At 32.7% G+C, this 14,232-nt stretch overlaps 1 pseudogene; it reads left to right on the plus strand.

Annotated features, from left to right (window-relative positions):
• Window positions 1–12,677: 12,677 nt before the first annotated feature.
• LOC120201068 lies at window positions 12,678–14,031 on the plus strand (annotated as a pseudogene).
• The last annotated feature ends 201 nt before the right edge of the window (window positions 14,032–14,232 follow it).

A 14,232-nucleotide genomic window follows, 5' to 3' on the forward strand; every position in this document is an offset into this window, starting at 1 on the left:
AAAATAAATCCTAATCCCCTTTTAAAATTTTATAGTAATAATTTAATAATTAAATATTGAACTCATTTATTACTATTTATATTTATATCCTCAAATTTTATTGTAATCTCATCATTTTATCCATTGTACGACTAACTTGATAATTTATTATATTTATTTCATCTTCTAATGATTATCTTATCGTTATTCTTAGAGGTTACGGTTCGAGCACCAACGACTGTAGTAGGGCGATTGAGCGGTCATTGTCAAATGGTTGAGAGTATTTAGACCAGATACTACTTTGTAATCACATTAGCTTAATAAAAAAAACAATTATCTTATGTTGAAAATATTTTGATATTTCAATATAACAAATTAAGTTAAATGAATTTTAAGATTGTGCAATAAAGGTTTTCTAAGTATATTCGATATAATTATTCGAATATCAAAACATTACTCTAAATCTTTCAAAAATCATTTTTAATCCTTACTCAAGTGTAAAATTAAGTTTTAATCTTAAAACAATTTCAAAATAATTTTACAAAGTATTTCGAACCATTTCAAAGCCAAAAATTCCAGATTGCTCAGAGGGAACCGATTCCCCCCCAAGGGGTACCGATTCCCCCTTAATGGTTTGGCTCCGAGAATTCCAGTATGCTCGGAGGGAACCGATTTCCCCCCCAGGGGGTACCGATTCCCCTCATGTGTAACGATCGAAATATTTGAATTTTACACTCAGGGAACCGATTCCCCTAACGCTCCAAGTTGTTTTATTAATTGTTTTCACACTAAAACGGCTATATTATCTTCTCTAATAATCCTCAACGTTCAGAAGTGATTCAAGGTGTATTTAAGCAAGCTTATAAGCCATTGATCAAAAATAAGAAATATCAAGCAACTAGAATCAAGAGAGAATCAAAGAGAAAGCATCAAACCTCAAGTTTGAGCATTTTAAGCCTATTTTTCATTCAATATTCATCTTGCTTTCAAGAACACTTATTGTACTCAATTGTATTCATTTTTGAGTGTTCTTTTCTTTGTTCTAGAATTGTGCAAAGAATCTACCTTGTGAGGATTTCCTTGTAAGTTAGCAAATTTGTATTGTTCTCTTTGGGAGAGAGTGTTCTCAAGAATTTGGGGTATAATTCTTGAGGGTTTGTAAGGTTACTCTTTGTCCTCAAAAGAAAGACAAATTAGTGAATTTGTGGAAAATCCTTAGTGTGAATAGCTAAGGTAGTGGACGTAGACTTTGGTTGAGAAAGTCGAACCACTCTAAATCATTGTGTAATTTCTTTCAATTTTCTGCAAAAGCTTCCACCAAAATTTTTATTGCCAATTCACCCCCCTCTTGGCAAATTCCGTCAATCGATTAACTCAACAATTGGCATCAGAGCCTAACTCATTTGAAGGTTTAATCACCTCTTGAGTCGATTCGGGAAGAGTTATATCGATAATCAAAGTCATCAATGTCCTCTACTTCAAACTTTAACTCCTGTCTCGATTCGATGCCTGTCAACAAGCCTCCTTTCTTCAATGGGGCTAATTATGCCTATTGGAAAAATAGGATGTTGTACTTCATTCAAACAAGTGACATGGGAGCATGGAATGTCGTAGAAGAAGAATACTTCAAGCCTCTCACTCATCCAAGATTATGGAGTGAAGGAGAGACAAAAATGTTCCAGCTCAACTCCAAAGCTATCCATATCATATTTTGTGCTCTTGGACTAGATGAATACGGAAGAGTTTCATCTTGTACAACCGCCAAAGAAATATGGGACAAATTTCAAGTCACTCATGAAGGTACCGATGAGGTAAAGAAATCTAAAATTAGCATTCTAACGCATAGCTATGAAAATTTCAAGATGAAACCAAATGAAGATATCAAATCTATGACGGATAGATTCTCAACGATTGTCAATGGTCTCAAATCATATGAAGAGATCATTTCAAATGAAAAGCTTGTGAGGAAGTTAGTCTACTCCCTCCCAAAATCGTGGCAATCAAAGAAGACGGCAATCATCGAGTCTAAGGATCTAACATCCTTAACTCTTGAAGAGATAATCGGTTCACTCCTCACTCATGAAATGATGCTTGAAGATGAGGTGGACCTTGATAAGATTGAAGATACACCAAAGGAGAAGGAGAAGAAGAAAAATATTGGAGTTGCTCTCAAATCCATAAAAAATTAGAGTGATTCGGATGAAGATGACGAGGAAATGACATTGTTTGCCAAAAGGTTCAGAAAAATGATGAGACCTTACCGAGGAAGAAAATTCAAACAAAATGAAGGCCTAAAAAATGAACCAAAAGAGAAGGACCCGATCATTTGCTATGAATGCAAAAAGCCGGGGCATGTCAAATATGATTGCCCATAATTGAAGAGAAATGGTCAATCAAAGAATAAGCACAAGGCTCATGTGGCTACATGGAGCGATGAAGAAGGTTCCGATGAAGAGGAACAAGAAGTAGCAAACTTGTGCTTAATGTCATTCGGGGAAGATTCTAAGGTAACCTCTAACTCATCTGATTTTGATGATTTATCCTATGATGAACTATTAGAGGAATATAATGGGTTGGCTTCGGATTATGAGAAATTGTTTTTAAAATATAAAATTGATGTTTCAAAATTGAAAAATGAAAATAAACTCATATCCAAAACCAACAACGATCTTGAAAGTAAAATCAAAGATTTGCAAATCAAACTAGAAGAGTTTGAAAAGAAAAATTTAGATTTGCAAAATTTACTTTCAAAAGTCAATGATGATCATCAAAAGAAAATTGATGATCTTAAAGCTTCTTTTGATAAAGTTGGAACAAAACGTTTTGAAAGTGGAGAAAATTCAAAATCCAACTTTGTTAGAAAAAGTTTTAAAAACTACAATCATAGAGGTCCCCAAAGAACCTCTAATAGAAAAATCGTTAGAAGTATATGGGTTCCTAAGGAGCTCATTACTACTAAAGATAAGAATATCCTACACAAATGGATACCTAAGGGGACTAGGATTTTGGAAACTAATGAATATGGACCCAAAAGAATTTGGGTACCAAAAATTAGAAATTAATCTATGTTTGTAGGAAAAGGATCATTGTTACAAGGCACGAGAAACAAATCCAAATTCATGGTACCTTGATAGTGGATGCTCAAGACACATGACCGGAGACAAAAACCGGTTCATTGAGCTTAATGCCAAAAATGGAGGAGAAGTGACTTTTGGTGATGATTCAAAAGGTTACATTGAATGTATTGGTACTATTGGTAATACCTCTTCCATACAAATTAAGAATATTTTATATGTGAATGGATTAAAGCATAATCTATTGAGTATTAGTCAATTTTGTGATAAGGGATTCAATGTCATGTTTGATATTAATGGTTGTAAAGTCATTGACATTGCATCTAATCGGATTATGCTTGTTGGTCATAGAATATGAAATATATACATGGTGCATTTAGATTCTATTCATATGACTAATTTGTGCCTAGTTGCTAAGGATGAACATGATAGTTGGTTATGGCATAGGAGACTAGGACATGCTAGTATGAGTGTTTTGCAACGGCTAATTCAAGGTGATTTAGTTCGAGGGTTGCCTAAGCTTAAATTTGATAATGATAAAATCTGTGATGCTTGTGCTAAAGGAAAACAAAAGCGAGTTTCTTTTAAATTCATTAATGACGTATCAACTAGTAGAGTATTACAATTGATCCATATAGATCTTTTTGGGCCAACTAGGACTACTAGCTTGGGTGGAAAACAATATGCATTTGTCTTGGTAGATAACTACTCTAGATATACTTGGGTTCTATTCTTAAGTACTAAAGATGAAGCAATAGAAAAATTCATCACGTTTTCAAAAGTAATCCAAAACGATAAAAGTTACTCTATAACTAGTGTTAAGAGTGATCATTGCACTGAATTTGAAAATCTTGGATTTACTGAGTTTTGTAATTCTAATGGTATTAGTCACAATTTTTCATCACCTAGAACCCCTCAACAAAATGGAGTTGTTGAGAGGAAAAATAGAACTTTAGAAGAAATGGCTAGAACCATGCTTTGTGAAAATGATTTGCCAAAATATTTTTGGGCGGAAGCCACAAATACCGCTTGTTATGTTATAAATCGAGTAATGATTAGGCCAATTTTAAAGAAAAATCCATATGAAATTTTCAAAAATAAAAAGCCTAACATTAGCTATTTTCATCATTTTGGATGTAAATGTTTTGTTTTAAACAACGGTAAAGAAAACCTTGACAAATTTGATGCTAAAAGTGATGAAGGAATTTTTCTGGGTTATTCCTTAAATTATAAAGCTTATCGAGTATTTAATAAAAGAACTTTAGTTGTAGAAGAGTCTATACATGTTGTTTTCGATGATAATCCCCTTCCGAGGAAGGATTCTTGTGTGAATCATGATTTAGGTGTTATAAATACAAATGACGTTAGACATGACGTTGGAGAACCATCATCAAAGGAAGAAAAGAAAAATGAGGAAACTCATGATCCTCTTGAGAATCCAACCATTGAAGAAAGGGAAGTATCTTATCCAAGAGAGTACAACTATGTCAAGGATGGTGAAATTATAGGTGATCCATCCAAAGGGGTAACAACTCGATCTTCTCTTAGAAATATTTGTAATTATGTTGCATTTATTTCATGCATAGAGCCTAAGAATATTAAAGAAGCATTAAAAGATGAACATTGGATTATGGCTATGCAAGAAGAACTAAATCAATTTGAGAGAAGTAAAGAATGAACATTAGTTGAAAGGCCTAGTAATAAATCTACTGTAGGTACTAGATGAGTATTTAGGAATAAGCTTGATGAGAGTGGTAATATAGTGAGAAACAAGGCTAGACTTGTTGCTCAAGGGTATACTCAAGAAGAGGGCATAGACTATGATGAAACATACGCTCCCGTAGCTAGGATGGAAGCAATTAGAATGTTACTAGCATTTGTATATTTTTATGAATTTAAATTATATCAAATGGATGTTAAAAGTGCATTCTTAAATTGTTTTATAAAATAAGAAGTGTATGTGGAACAACCTCCAGGTTTTGAAGATTCAAAATTTCCGGATCATGTTCTTAAATTGAAAAAAACACTTTATGGTTTAAAACAAGCTCCAAGAGCTTGGTATGAAAGATTGTCAAATTTTTTAATTGAAAAAGGTTTTTCAAAAGGTAAGGTTGACACTACATTGTTTTTAAAGCATAAAGGTAAAGATTTATTAGTAGTTCAAATTTATGTTGATGATATAATATTTGGTTCTACTAATGATGTTCTTTGCCAAGAATTTTCCAAGCTAATGCAAAGTGAATTTGAAATGAGCATGATGGGGGAGCTCTGATTTTTCTTGGGACTCCAAATCAAGCAAAGAAAAGATGGCATCTTCATCAATCAAGCTAAGTACGTCAAAGATATGCTCAAGAAGTTTAGACTGGAAAATGGCAAACCTCATGACACTCCAATGAGCTCTTCAACAAAGCTTGACTTATATGAAGGAGGTAAATGTGTAGATGTTAAATTATATTCAATGATTGGATCTCTACTTTATCTAACTACAAGTAGACCGGATATTATGTTTAGTGTTTGATTATGTGTTAGATTTCAATCATGCCCTAAGAAATCACATTTACTAGCTGTTAAGAGAATATTTTAGATACCTTAAGGACACTCCTAGTTTAGGACTTTGGTATCCTAGAGACTCTAGCTTTAGCTTGCATGTTTTTTCTGATGCGGATTATGGAGGATGCAAATTAGATAAGAAAAGCACCTCCGGTACTTTCCAATTCCTTGGAAATATGCTGATTTCTTGGTTTTCAAAGAAACAAAATTGTGTTGCATTATCTACCACTGAAGCCGAATACATTTCAGCTGGTAGTTGTTGTGCACATGTTTTATGGATGAAACAACAACTTTTTGATTATGGAATTGAAGTTGGTACCATTCCTATCAAGTGCGACAATACTAGTGCTATTTGTCTCACTAAAAATCCCATCCAAACTCTAGAACTAAGCACATTGAAATAAGACATCACTTCATTAGAGACCATGTCACTAAGGAAGATGTAGTTCTAGAATTTGTTGATACTTTGCACCAATTAGCAGATATCTTTACAAAACCTTTAGACAAGAAAAGATTTTGGACACTTAGGAGAGAATTTGGTTTAACCAACCTATCTTCACTTAATATTTAAAATAATTTTAGCACTTTTAAGACTAAATGAAAAATGCTAATTTTTAATTGCATTCATTGCTATTAGTTAGGGGGAGTTTATGATTCTTGATGAAAAATTAATTTTATGTTCAAATATCGTTTAAAGAATAACTTGATTATTTGAACATGATTAATTTTCAATATATGAGTTGCCAATACCACTAGAAAAAAATTTAATTTAGCATTTTGTGTTTAAAATCGGATTTTAACATTTTGGTGCAGAGGGAATCGATACCCCCATGAGGGAACTGATTCCCCCTTTGAAGGGGAACCGATTCCCCCCACAGGGGAATCGATACCCCCCTGGGGTTCTGGATTTTAACACGGGCAGAACCCTTAAATCCTCAAAACCTTCTATTCTTCTTCCTTCCGCCATTTCTCCTCTCTAACCTCTCAAATCTCCATTTTGCCTCAAATCATCGGTTTTAATCTGAATTCACTTCAAATATCATCTTCTAAACTTGCTATCATCATTAACATCGTGCAAACAACATCAAAATCTACTCAATCTCATCCTTCAAGGTAAAATTTTCTAAACTCTCTTTTCATCAATTTATGAACATAGAACTAGTTTTAATTAGTTCTAGGTTGAACTTTAGATCGAGCATTGATTGTTTAGTGATTAGAAACTATATATTACAACTAATTTCATCAAAAACACAAGAATTTTCCAAAATATTTAAAATTTTCGAAATAAAAAAAATTGTTTTTCAAATTATTGTGTTTTGATTGAATTATGTTGTTGTTATGAAAACTATACATATATTGTTTTTCAAAATCTTATTTTTCAAATAGTTTTCAAAAACTTTGCCCATTAGAATTGAATTAGAGAACCTTGAAATATTGAGGACTCAATTGAGTTTTGGGATTAATTGAATTGCATACATGTGTTTTCTAAATTGCAGGTTATCCATCCTATTCCGATTTCCTAAACCATGTCCAATCCTAAACGTGCTAGGTTATCATCTAGTCGCACACCGTCAACCAAATCCACCTCTAAATCCTCATCCTATTCCTGAAAATCCAATTCCTAATCCTAATCCCACTGATCCTAATTTGACTATCCAAAACTTGTGCTTCAATCATCCTGGTCCTAGAAATCATCGTTTTTGGTATTATCAATATTTCGACTCTTACAAAATTAGAGAAGAACGTATCCCTTATCGTCAAGCTATGTTAGATATTAATTTTAAATATCTTCCTCTTTTACAGGAGTGGAAATTTGATAAACTTTTTGATCTTGAACCCATTGTCTACCATCAACTTGTTCGTATTTTCTATTATAATGTCGTTTGTGTTAAAAACCGAACTGAAACCGAAACCATAGGAATTCGTTCCTACCTCCTAGGACAATTCTTATATATAACTCGGCTTACATAGCTAATGCATTCGGTTTAGATAATGATGGTATTTCAAATGAGAAACAAATCTTAGGATCTCGTTATAAGAAGGGATATGCAAGTGTCTTAGACCTTCATGAACGTTTTCTTCATCTAATGATTTCTTGGTGGTTTCGACCATCCGGAGGTCGTTATTCTACTCTTAGAGCCTTGGATCTTTGGTGGTTACATTATTTTGAAAACGGTATTAAAATAAACCTACCTCATATCATTTTTGCTGAAATTGTTGAAACCGTAAACCTTGTACCTAACAAGAAACTTTGTTCATCTCTAGTTTACGGTTGCATTTTGAGTAACCTATTTTCTAAAGCCGGGCTTAGAGTTGGTCTAGATGCCTCCTTTCCTCTAAAGAAACAAATTAATCTTCTTTCCTTAACGAGAGCGGGATGGATAAAGGATAAGGAAACCGGTGAATGGATTCGATCGTCTGAACATACTCCGGGAGCTAGTTCTTCACGAGCTCAACCAGAAGCTGACGATGATCCCGAGCTTCAACAATTAATGCGAGACATCGATGAAGCCGAAGATGAGCCTGAGCAGCCCGAGGAGCAAGCACAACAAACGCATCAAATGCCTCCATATTTTCAATCCTTTATGGAGACATTCGATTTCCGATATGCTACCATGGATTCGCGCTTTACTTCTATAGAGTCCCATTTATCCACAATGGGAGCTCAATAATTAGAAATTCTTCGGGAGATGCGTGCAAACAACGAAGCAACCAACGCGCATATTAATGAACTCACTCACGAAATGGCCGCTATGCGAGCTCGTTTTCCTCCTCCCGATCCGGATGTTTGATTCTATGCTTAGTTTTAAAACTTTAAACTAAAATTATTGCTTGAACATTTTGAATATTTTGGAATGTTTGATTTTGAGGATTGTTAGACTTTGGATTTGTTTGGACGTTTGGGCTTATATATTTGGCTTAGTTAAATTTATTGCATCATTTACATCATTTTAGCAATATGACCAATTTTGCCATGTCACATTAATTATGAATATTGATTATGAAACTAATAGCTAACATTTCTCTTGATTGTGATCTTAGCAGCTTAAACTATATTCAATTGGCTAAATGATTTCAAAACCTTGTTTAAATTCTTTACAAATGTCTTTTTGATTTAACAAAAAGGGGGAGAAGTGTTAAATGTTTTAAAAGAGGAGTAAGTGTTAAAGTAAGGGGGAGTAATTTTCAAAAACATCGGTTTTTGATTTCAAAATCTTAAAATTACTAAAATGTTTTGTTATATCAAAAAGGGGGAGATTGTTGAAAACTTTTTGATATTTCGATATAACAAATTAAGTTAAATGAATTTTAAGATTGTGCAATAAAGGTTTTCTAAGTATATTCGATATAATTATTCGAATATCAAAACATTACTCTAAATCTTTCAAAAATCATTTTTAATCCTTACTCAAGTGTAAAATTAAGTTTTAATCTTAAAACAATTTCAAAATAATTTTACAAAGTATTCCGAACCATTTCAAAGCCAAAAATTCCAGATTGCTCAGAGGGAACCGATTCCCCCCCAAGGGGGTACCGATTCCCCCCTTAATGGTTTGGCTCCGAGAATTTCAGTATGCTCGGAGGGAACCGATTCCCCCCAGGGGGTACCGATTCCCCCCTGTGTAACGGTCGAAATATTTGAATTTTACACTTAGGGAACCGATTCCCCATAGGGGGTACCGATTCCCCCCACGCTCCAAGCTGTTTTATTAATTATTTTCACACTAAAACGGCTATATTATCTTCTCTAATCATCCCCAACGTTCAGAAGTGATTCAAGGTGTATTTAAGCAAGCTTAGAAGTCATTGATCAAAAATAAGAAATATCAAGCAACTAGAATCAAGAGAGAATCAAAGAGAAAGCATCAAACCTCAAGTTTGAGCATTCCAAGCCTATTTTTCATTCAATATTCATCTTGCTTTCAAGAACACTTATTGTACTCAATTGTATTCATTTTTAGTGTTCTTTTCTTTGTTCTAGAATTGTGCAAACAATCTACCTTGTGAGGATTTTCTTGTAAGTTTCCAAATTTGTATTGTTCTCTTTGGGAGAGAGTGTTCTCAAGAATTTGGGGTATAATTATTGAGGGTTTGTAAGGTTACTCTTTGTCCTCAAAAGAAAGACAAATTAGTGAATTTGTGGAAAATCCTTAGTGTGGATAGCTAAGGTAGTGGACGTAGACTTTGGTTGAGAAAGTCGAACAATTCTAAATCGCTATGCAATTTCTTTCAATTTTCTGCAAAAGCTTCCACCAAAACTTTTATTGCAAATTCACCCCCCTCTTTGCCAATTCCGTCAATCGATTAACTCAACATCTTAGGATATGTATTTAAATAAAATAATGATAATTAATTTCAAATATTTTTTTAAAAAAATATGTAGTTGAATTTCGAATATTTCCAACTAAATATTTAATTATCAAAGCTAAAGGTAGAGAAGGTTCCCCTCTCTTGCTGGGGAAATTCTTATGAGGTCAAGTTTTGACTTGAATAATTTGTTAATTAATTATTGTAAAAAAATAACTAACTTGTGAAGAAAACCAATAACTTACTTATTATATTTAAGGGTAAATTACGAGTTTAGTATCTGATCTATCCGTTTAATCTATTTTAGTACCTAAACTTTTAGTTTTTTAAAATCATACCTAAAGTTTAGTTTTTGTTTCATTTTAATACCCCTGTTCAAAATTTAACGTTAAATTTTGAAAAAAAATGAAAGTTTAGGTACTAAAACAGATCAAAATTGATAGTTTAGGTACTAAACGCGTTAAGTTTTTAACAATGAGATATTAAAATGAAACAAAAAATAAACATTAGATATGATTTTGAAAAAAAAAAAGTTTAGGTATTAAAATGGACCAAGACTAATAGTTTAGGTACTAAATGCGTAGTTTACGCTAGATTTAAATTTAGAACCCTCATTCTAAATTAGTCCTTAAATTTTTGAATACTTTTGATTTTATCTTTAAACTATAAATTTTATTCTACATTAATCCATAAAATATTTAACATTCCAATTTCATAAAAAGTATGACATTCATTCTAAATTAGCCCCCAAACTTTTGAATCTTTCAAATTTATCCCTAAAGTCATACAAATATATAATTAGTTTCAATCATAGTTTAACTTGAATTTCATTTTTTTTTCAAACATATAATAATATAGCTTGGCCAAATGGTTTTATAAACATGGGATGTGATTAACATGTATAGATAGTTTGGGATGAAATTTAAATGTTTGGAAGTTTAGAAACCAAGTTAGAATGACGATCATAGTTTAAATATGAAATTGAAATATTTAAAAGCTTGGGGACTAGTTTAGAACAACAATCATAGTTTGTGGATAAAAATTAGAATATTCAAAAAACTCTAGAGATCAATTTAAAATAAAGAACATAGTTTAAAGACGTATAATACCATTATCTCTTAAAATTACAGTTAAACATTGATTAAATGTATAATGTGTTATATGAGTTATGATTTTGTAGAAGTATACACATATAACTTCAATAGCAGTATAAAACAAGGGTAAACTACACATTTAATACCTAAACTATCAGTCTGTTTTAGTACCTAAACTTTCAATTTTTTCAAAATCATATCTAACATTTAGTTTTCATTTTAGTACCGCCGTTCAAAATTTAACGCGTTTAGTACTAAACTATCCTATTTTGGTATGTTTTAGTACCTAAACTTTCAATTTTTTTAAAACTTTATGTTAAATTTTGAACGATATACTAAAATGATACAAAACTAAAGTTTTTAACGATAGGGTGTTAAAATGAAACAAAAATTAAAATTCAGTTATAGTTCTGATTTTTTTTTACAAGTTTAGATATTAAAATGGATCAAAACTAATAGTTTAAGTACCAAATACATAATTTACCCTAAAACCAAATACAACAAATATAATACATTGATAACGGGTTTTCTTACAACTTAAATACAATCTATTTAAAGTGATCACGAACACCTATTAGTATTAAAAATCAAATTAAGAGTTCAAATTAAAAATATAATAAAAAATTAATTAAATAAACATCAATTTAAAAAATATCTAAAAAGGGAAAAAAGTACATATTATACGAATAAACATAAAACATCATCTTTTTTTAAAAAAAAGAAGAAAGACTTATCAAGTAAGATAACATAAAATTTTAAATATGTAAAATATTAAATGAAAAAATAAAAATTAAAATAATTGGAAAATCACACGCAAATATTATCACAAACACGTAAATGAAATTAGGGTAAACCAAATAGATAGTCTCCTATGTTTAGGGATGGGCACGGGTCAGGTTTCTGACCCAAAAATTTTATATCCTTCACCCGACTTGACCTAACCCGAAAAATATATACACTCTAACCAACTCGAACCCGACCTGATTTTTTAAAGATAAAATCTGAATCCGAACCGAAATAATAATATTTTTATTCAATAAAAATTATAATTTAATTGAAAAAATATATAGAGAGGTATTATTTTAATTATTCCTAAATATATAAAGTAAAATTATATTTTTTTTGGTCGGGTATTTTTCACCCTAAACGCGAATCCGACCCGATTCTAACATCATCTTTAAAAAACTCGACTCGAACCCAATTTTTAAAAAAAAAACCGAACAGATCGGGTTTGGTCGGTCGGAATCCGTCGGGTTCGGGCCCATGCCTATCTCTACTTATGTTTAGGGTTTGTCCGACTTTAGTCATCAATTTAAAAATTAAGGGAAAATGATATCTAACTTTATCAATCCGTTCGATTTTAGTTCTTCAACCATTAATTTTTGTTAACCCATTTTGTTTAAGTCTCTAACATGGCTGAAGGACTAAAATCGAATAAGAATTAACAACTGAGGTACTAAAATTGAACATATTAATAATGTTAGAGACTAATTCGAATGTATCGATAACATTAGGAACCATTCCCCTTTAATTTTTAAATTAATGACAAAGTCGATCATACTGAAAACATATGGGAGTATCTGCATAGTTTACCCATGAAATGATCTATATTTCGATAAAGAGTCAAAACGGTTTGGATTATTTTTTTTCCTCTCCTGATTGAGCTGAGAAAACCAGTGTCGATGGTGATCTTTCAAGGACCCAATCTCAAATTGAAGTTCACATCTCTTCATTTTTCGTTTACCCAGAAATCAAGAAAGTTCGGCTGCAAATTGGGTAAGTTTCTCAACGGTGTTATACGCGAAGTTCACGATGCAAAAGACCCACACATTGACGATGAAAGCGAAGAGATTTTTTTCACTCCCAGAGAATCATTGGATCGTCTGGGTTACGAAATCGGCGACGGCAATTGCTACGATTGTGGAATCTGTGGGGAGATGAAGCTGGTGGACGATTCTTTCGACGTCAGAGGTTGTTCACACTTCTACTGCGTCGATTGCACAGTGAAGTTCATCGAGTCCAAGCTCGACGATAACGTGAGCTCGATCAAATGCCCGGAGCCGGACTGCGAAGGGGTTTTGGACCCTGAGTTTTCCGCGAGATCCTTCCCTGGGATTTGTTTAACCGATGGGGGAACGCCCTTTGTGAATCTGCCTTCCTTGGCTCCGAGAAATTCTATTGTCCGTTCAGAGATTGCTCGGCTTTGTTGATCAATGACGGAAAGAGGGTTATTAAGAAATATCGATGTCCTTTCTGCAAGAGAGCGGTTTGCGTGCGGTGCAAGGTAGCTTGGCACTCTGGTCTGAGTTGCGCCAAGTTTCGGGAACTCGAACCCCTTGGCCCGGATGCTCTGTTCGCTGATTTGGCGAAGAGGAAGAGCTGGAAACGCTGCCCTCACTGCAAAAACTACGTTGAAAAATCGAGCGGCTGCAATTACATGAAATGCAAGTAAGAAATTTACACTTTAATCAATTACTTGCAGGGACGAAAACTAAGAAATATTGTTCGATTTTAACTCTGGTTCTAGTCACTTAGACTTAATTTAGGCAAAAAGGCATAAGAGGTGATTGAATTATTTTCTTTACAAGATCATCTGACTCAAAAAATAAATTTTATGTGATTCTTTAACTAACGTTTACAGAACTAGCGTGTCAATTCAATGTGCTGACATGACGGTTTACGGTGTTGATATGATAATCTGTCTCGTTAGCACCATGTATTATCATGTGAGCACTTAACTGTCAATGACAAAAAAAAACGTTAGTTAAAAGGTCACATTGAATTTATCTTTTGAGTTTGAGAATTACGTTGAGAGAAAAAATAATACGAATTCTTCGTTATTTTTTTTTAAGTACATGACCAATGCCTTTTTACCCTTGATTTATGACATATGTTATTGTTTAGAAAATGATGTTTGTTCTAACGGTTTCTTTGTAGGTGTGGGAAAGCCTTTTGTTACGACTGTGGAGCAACATCAACTAGCAGCATCACCCATATTTGCTATAACTGTGCTCATTAGAATTAAGAACTTCATGCATCACATGGGGTTTCTTTTTATTATTATTATGATTATATATTTTGCTTGTTCGGTTTGATTTTGATGTGAAAAGTTTTAATGATTGTAGTAGTAGACGTTGAGACGATGGTTATGAATTTTATTATTTATGTACATATGATTTATGTCATGTATTTATGTACATGTGATATATGTTATATTATTATTTGAA

This window comes from Hibiscus syriacus, unplaced genomic scaffold (assembly GCF_006381635.1).
Source record: "Hibiscus syriacus cultivar Baekdansim isolate YM2019G1 unplaced genomic scaffold, ASM638163v2 tig00000340_pilon, whole genome shotgun sequence".
NCBI classification, from domain to species: domain Eukaryota; kingdom Viridiplantae; phylum Streptophyta; class Magnoliopsida; order Malvales; family Malvaceae; genus Hibiscus; species Hibiscus syriacus.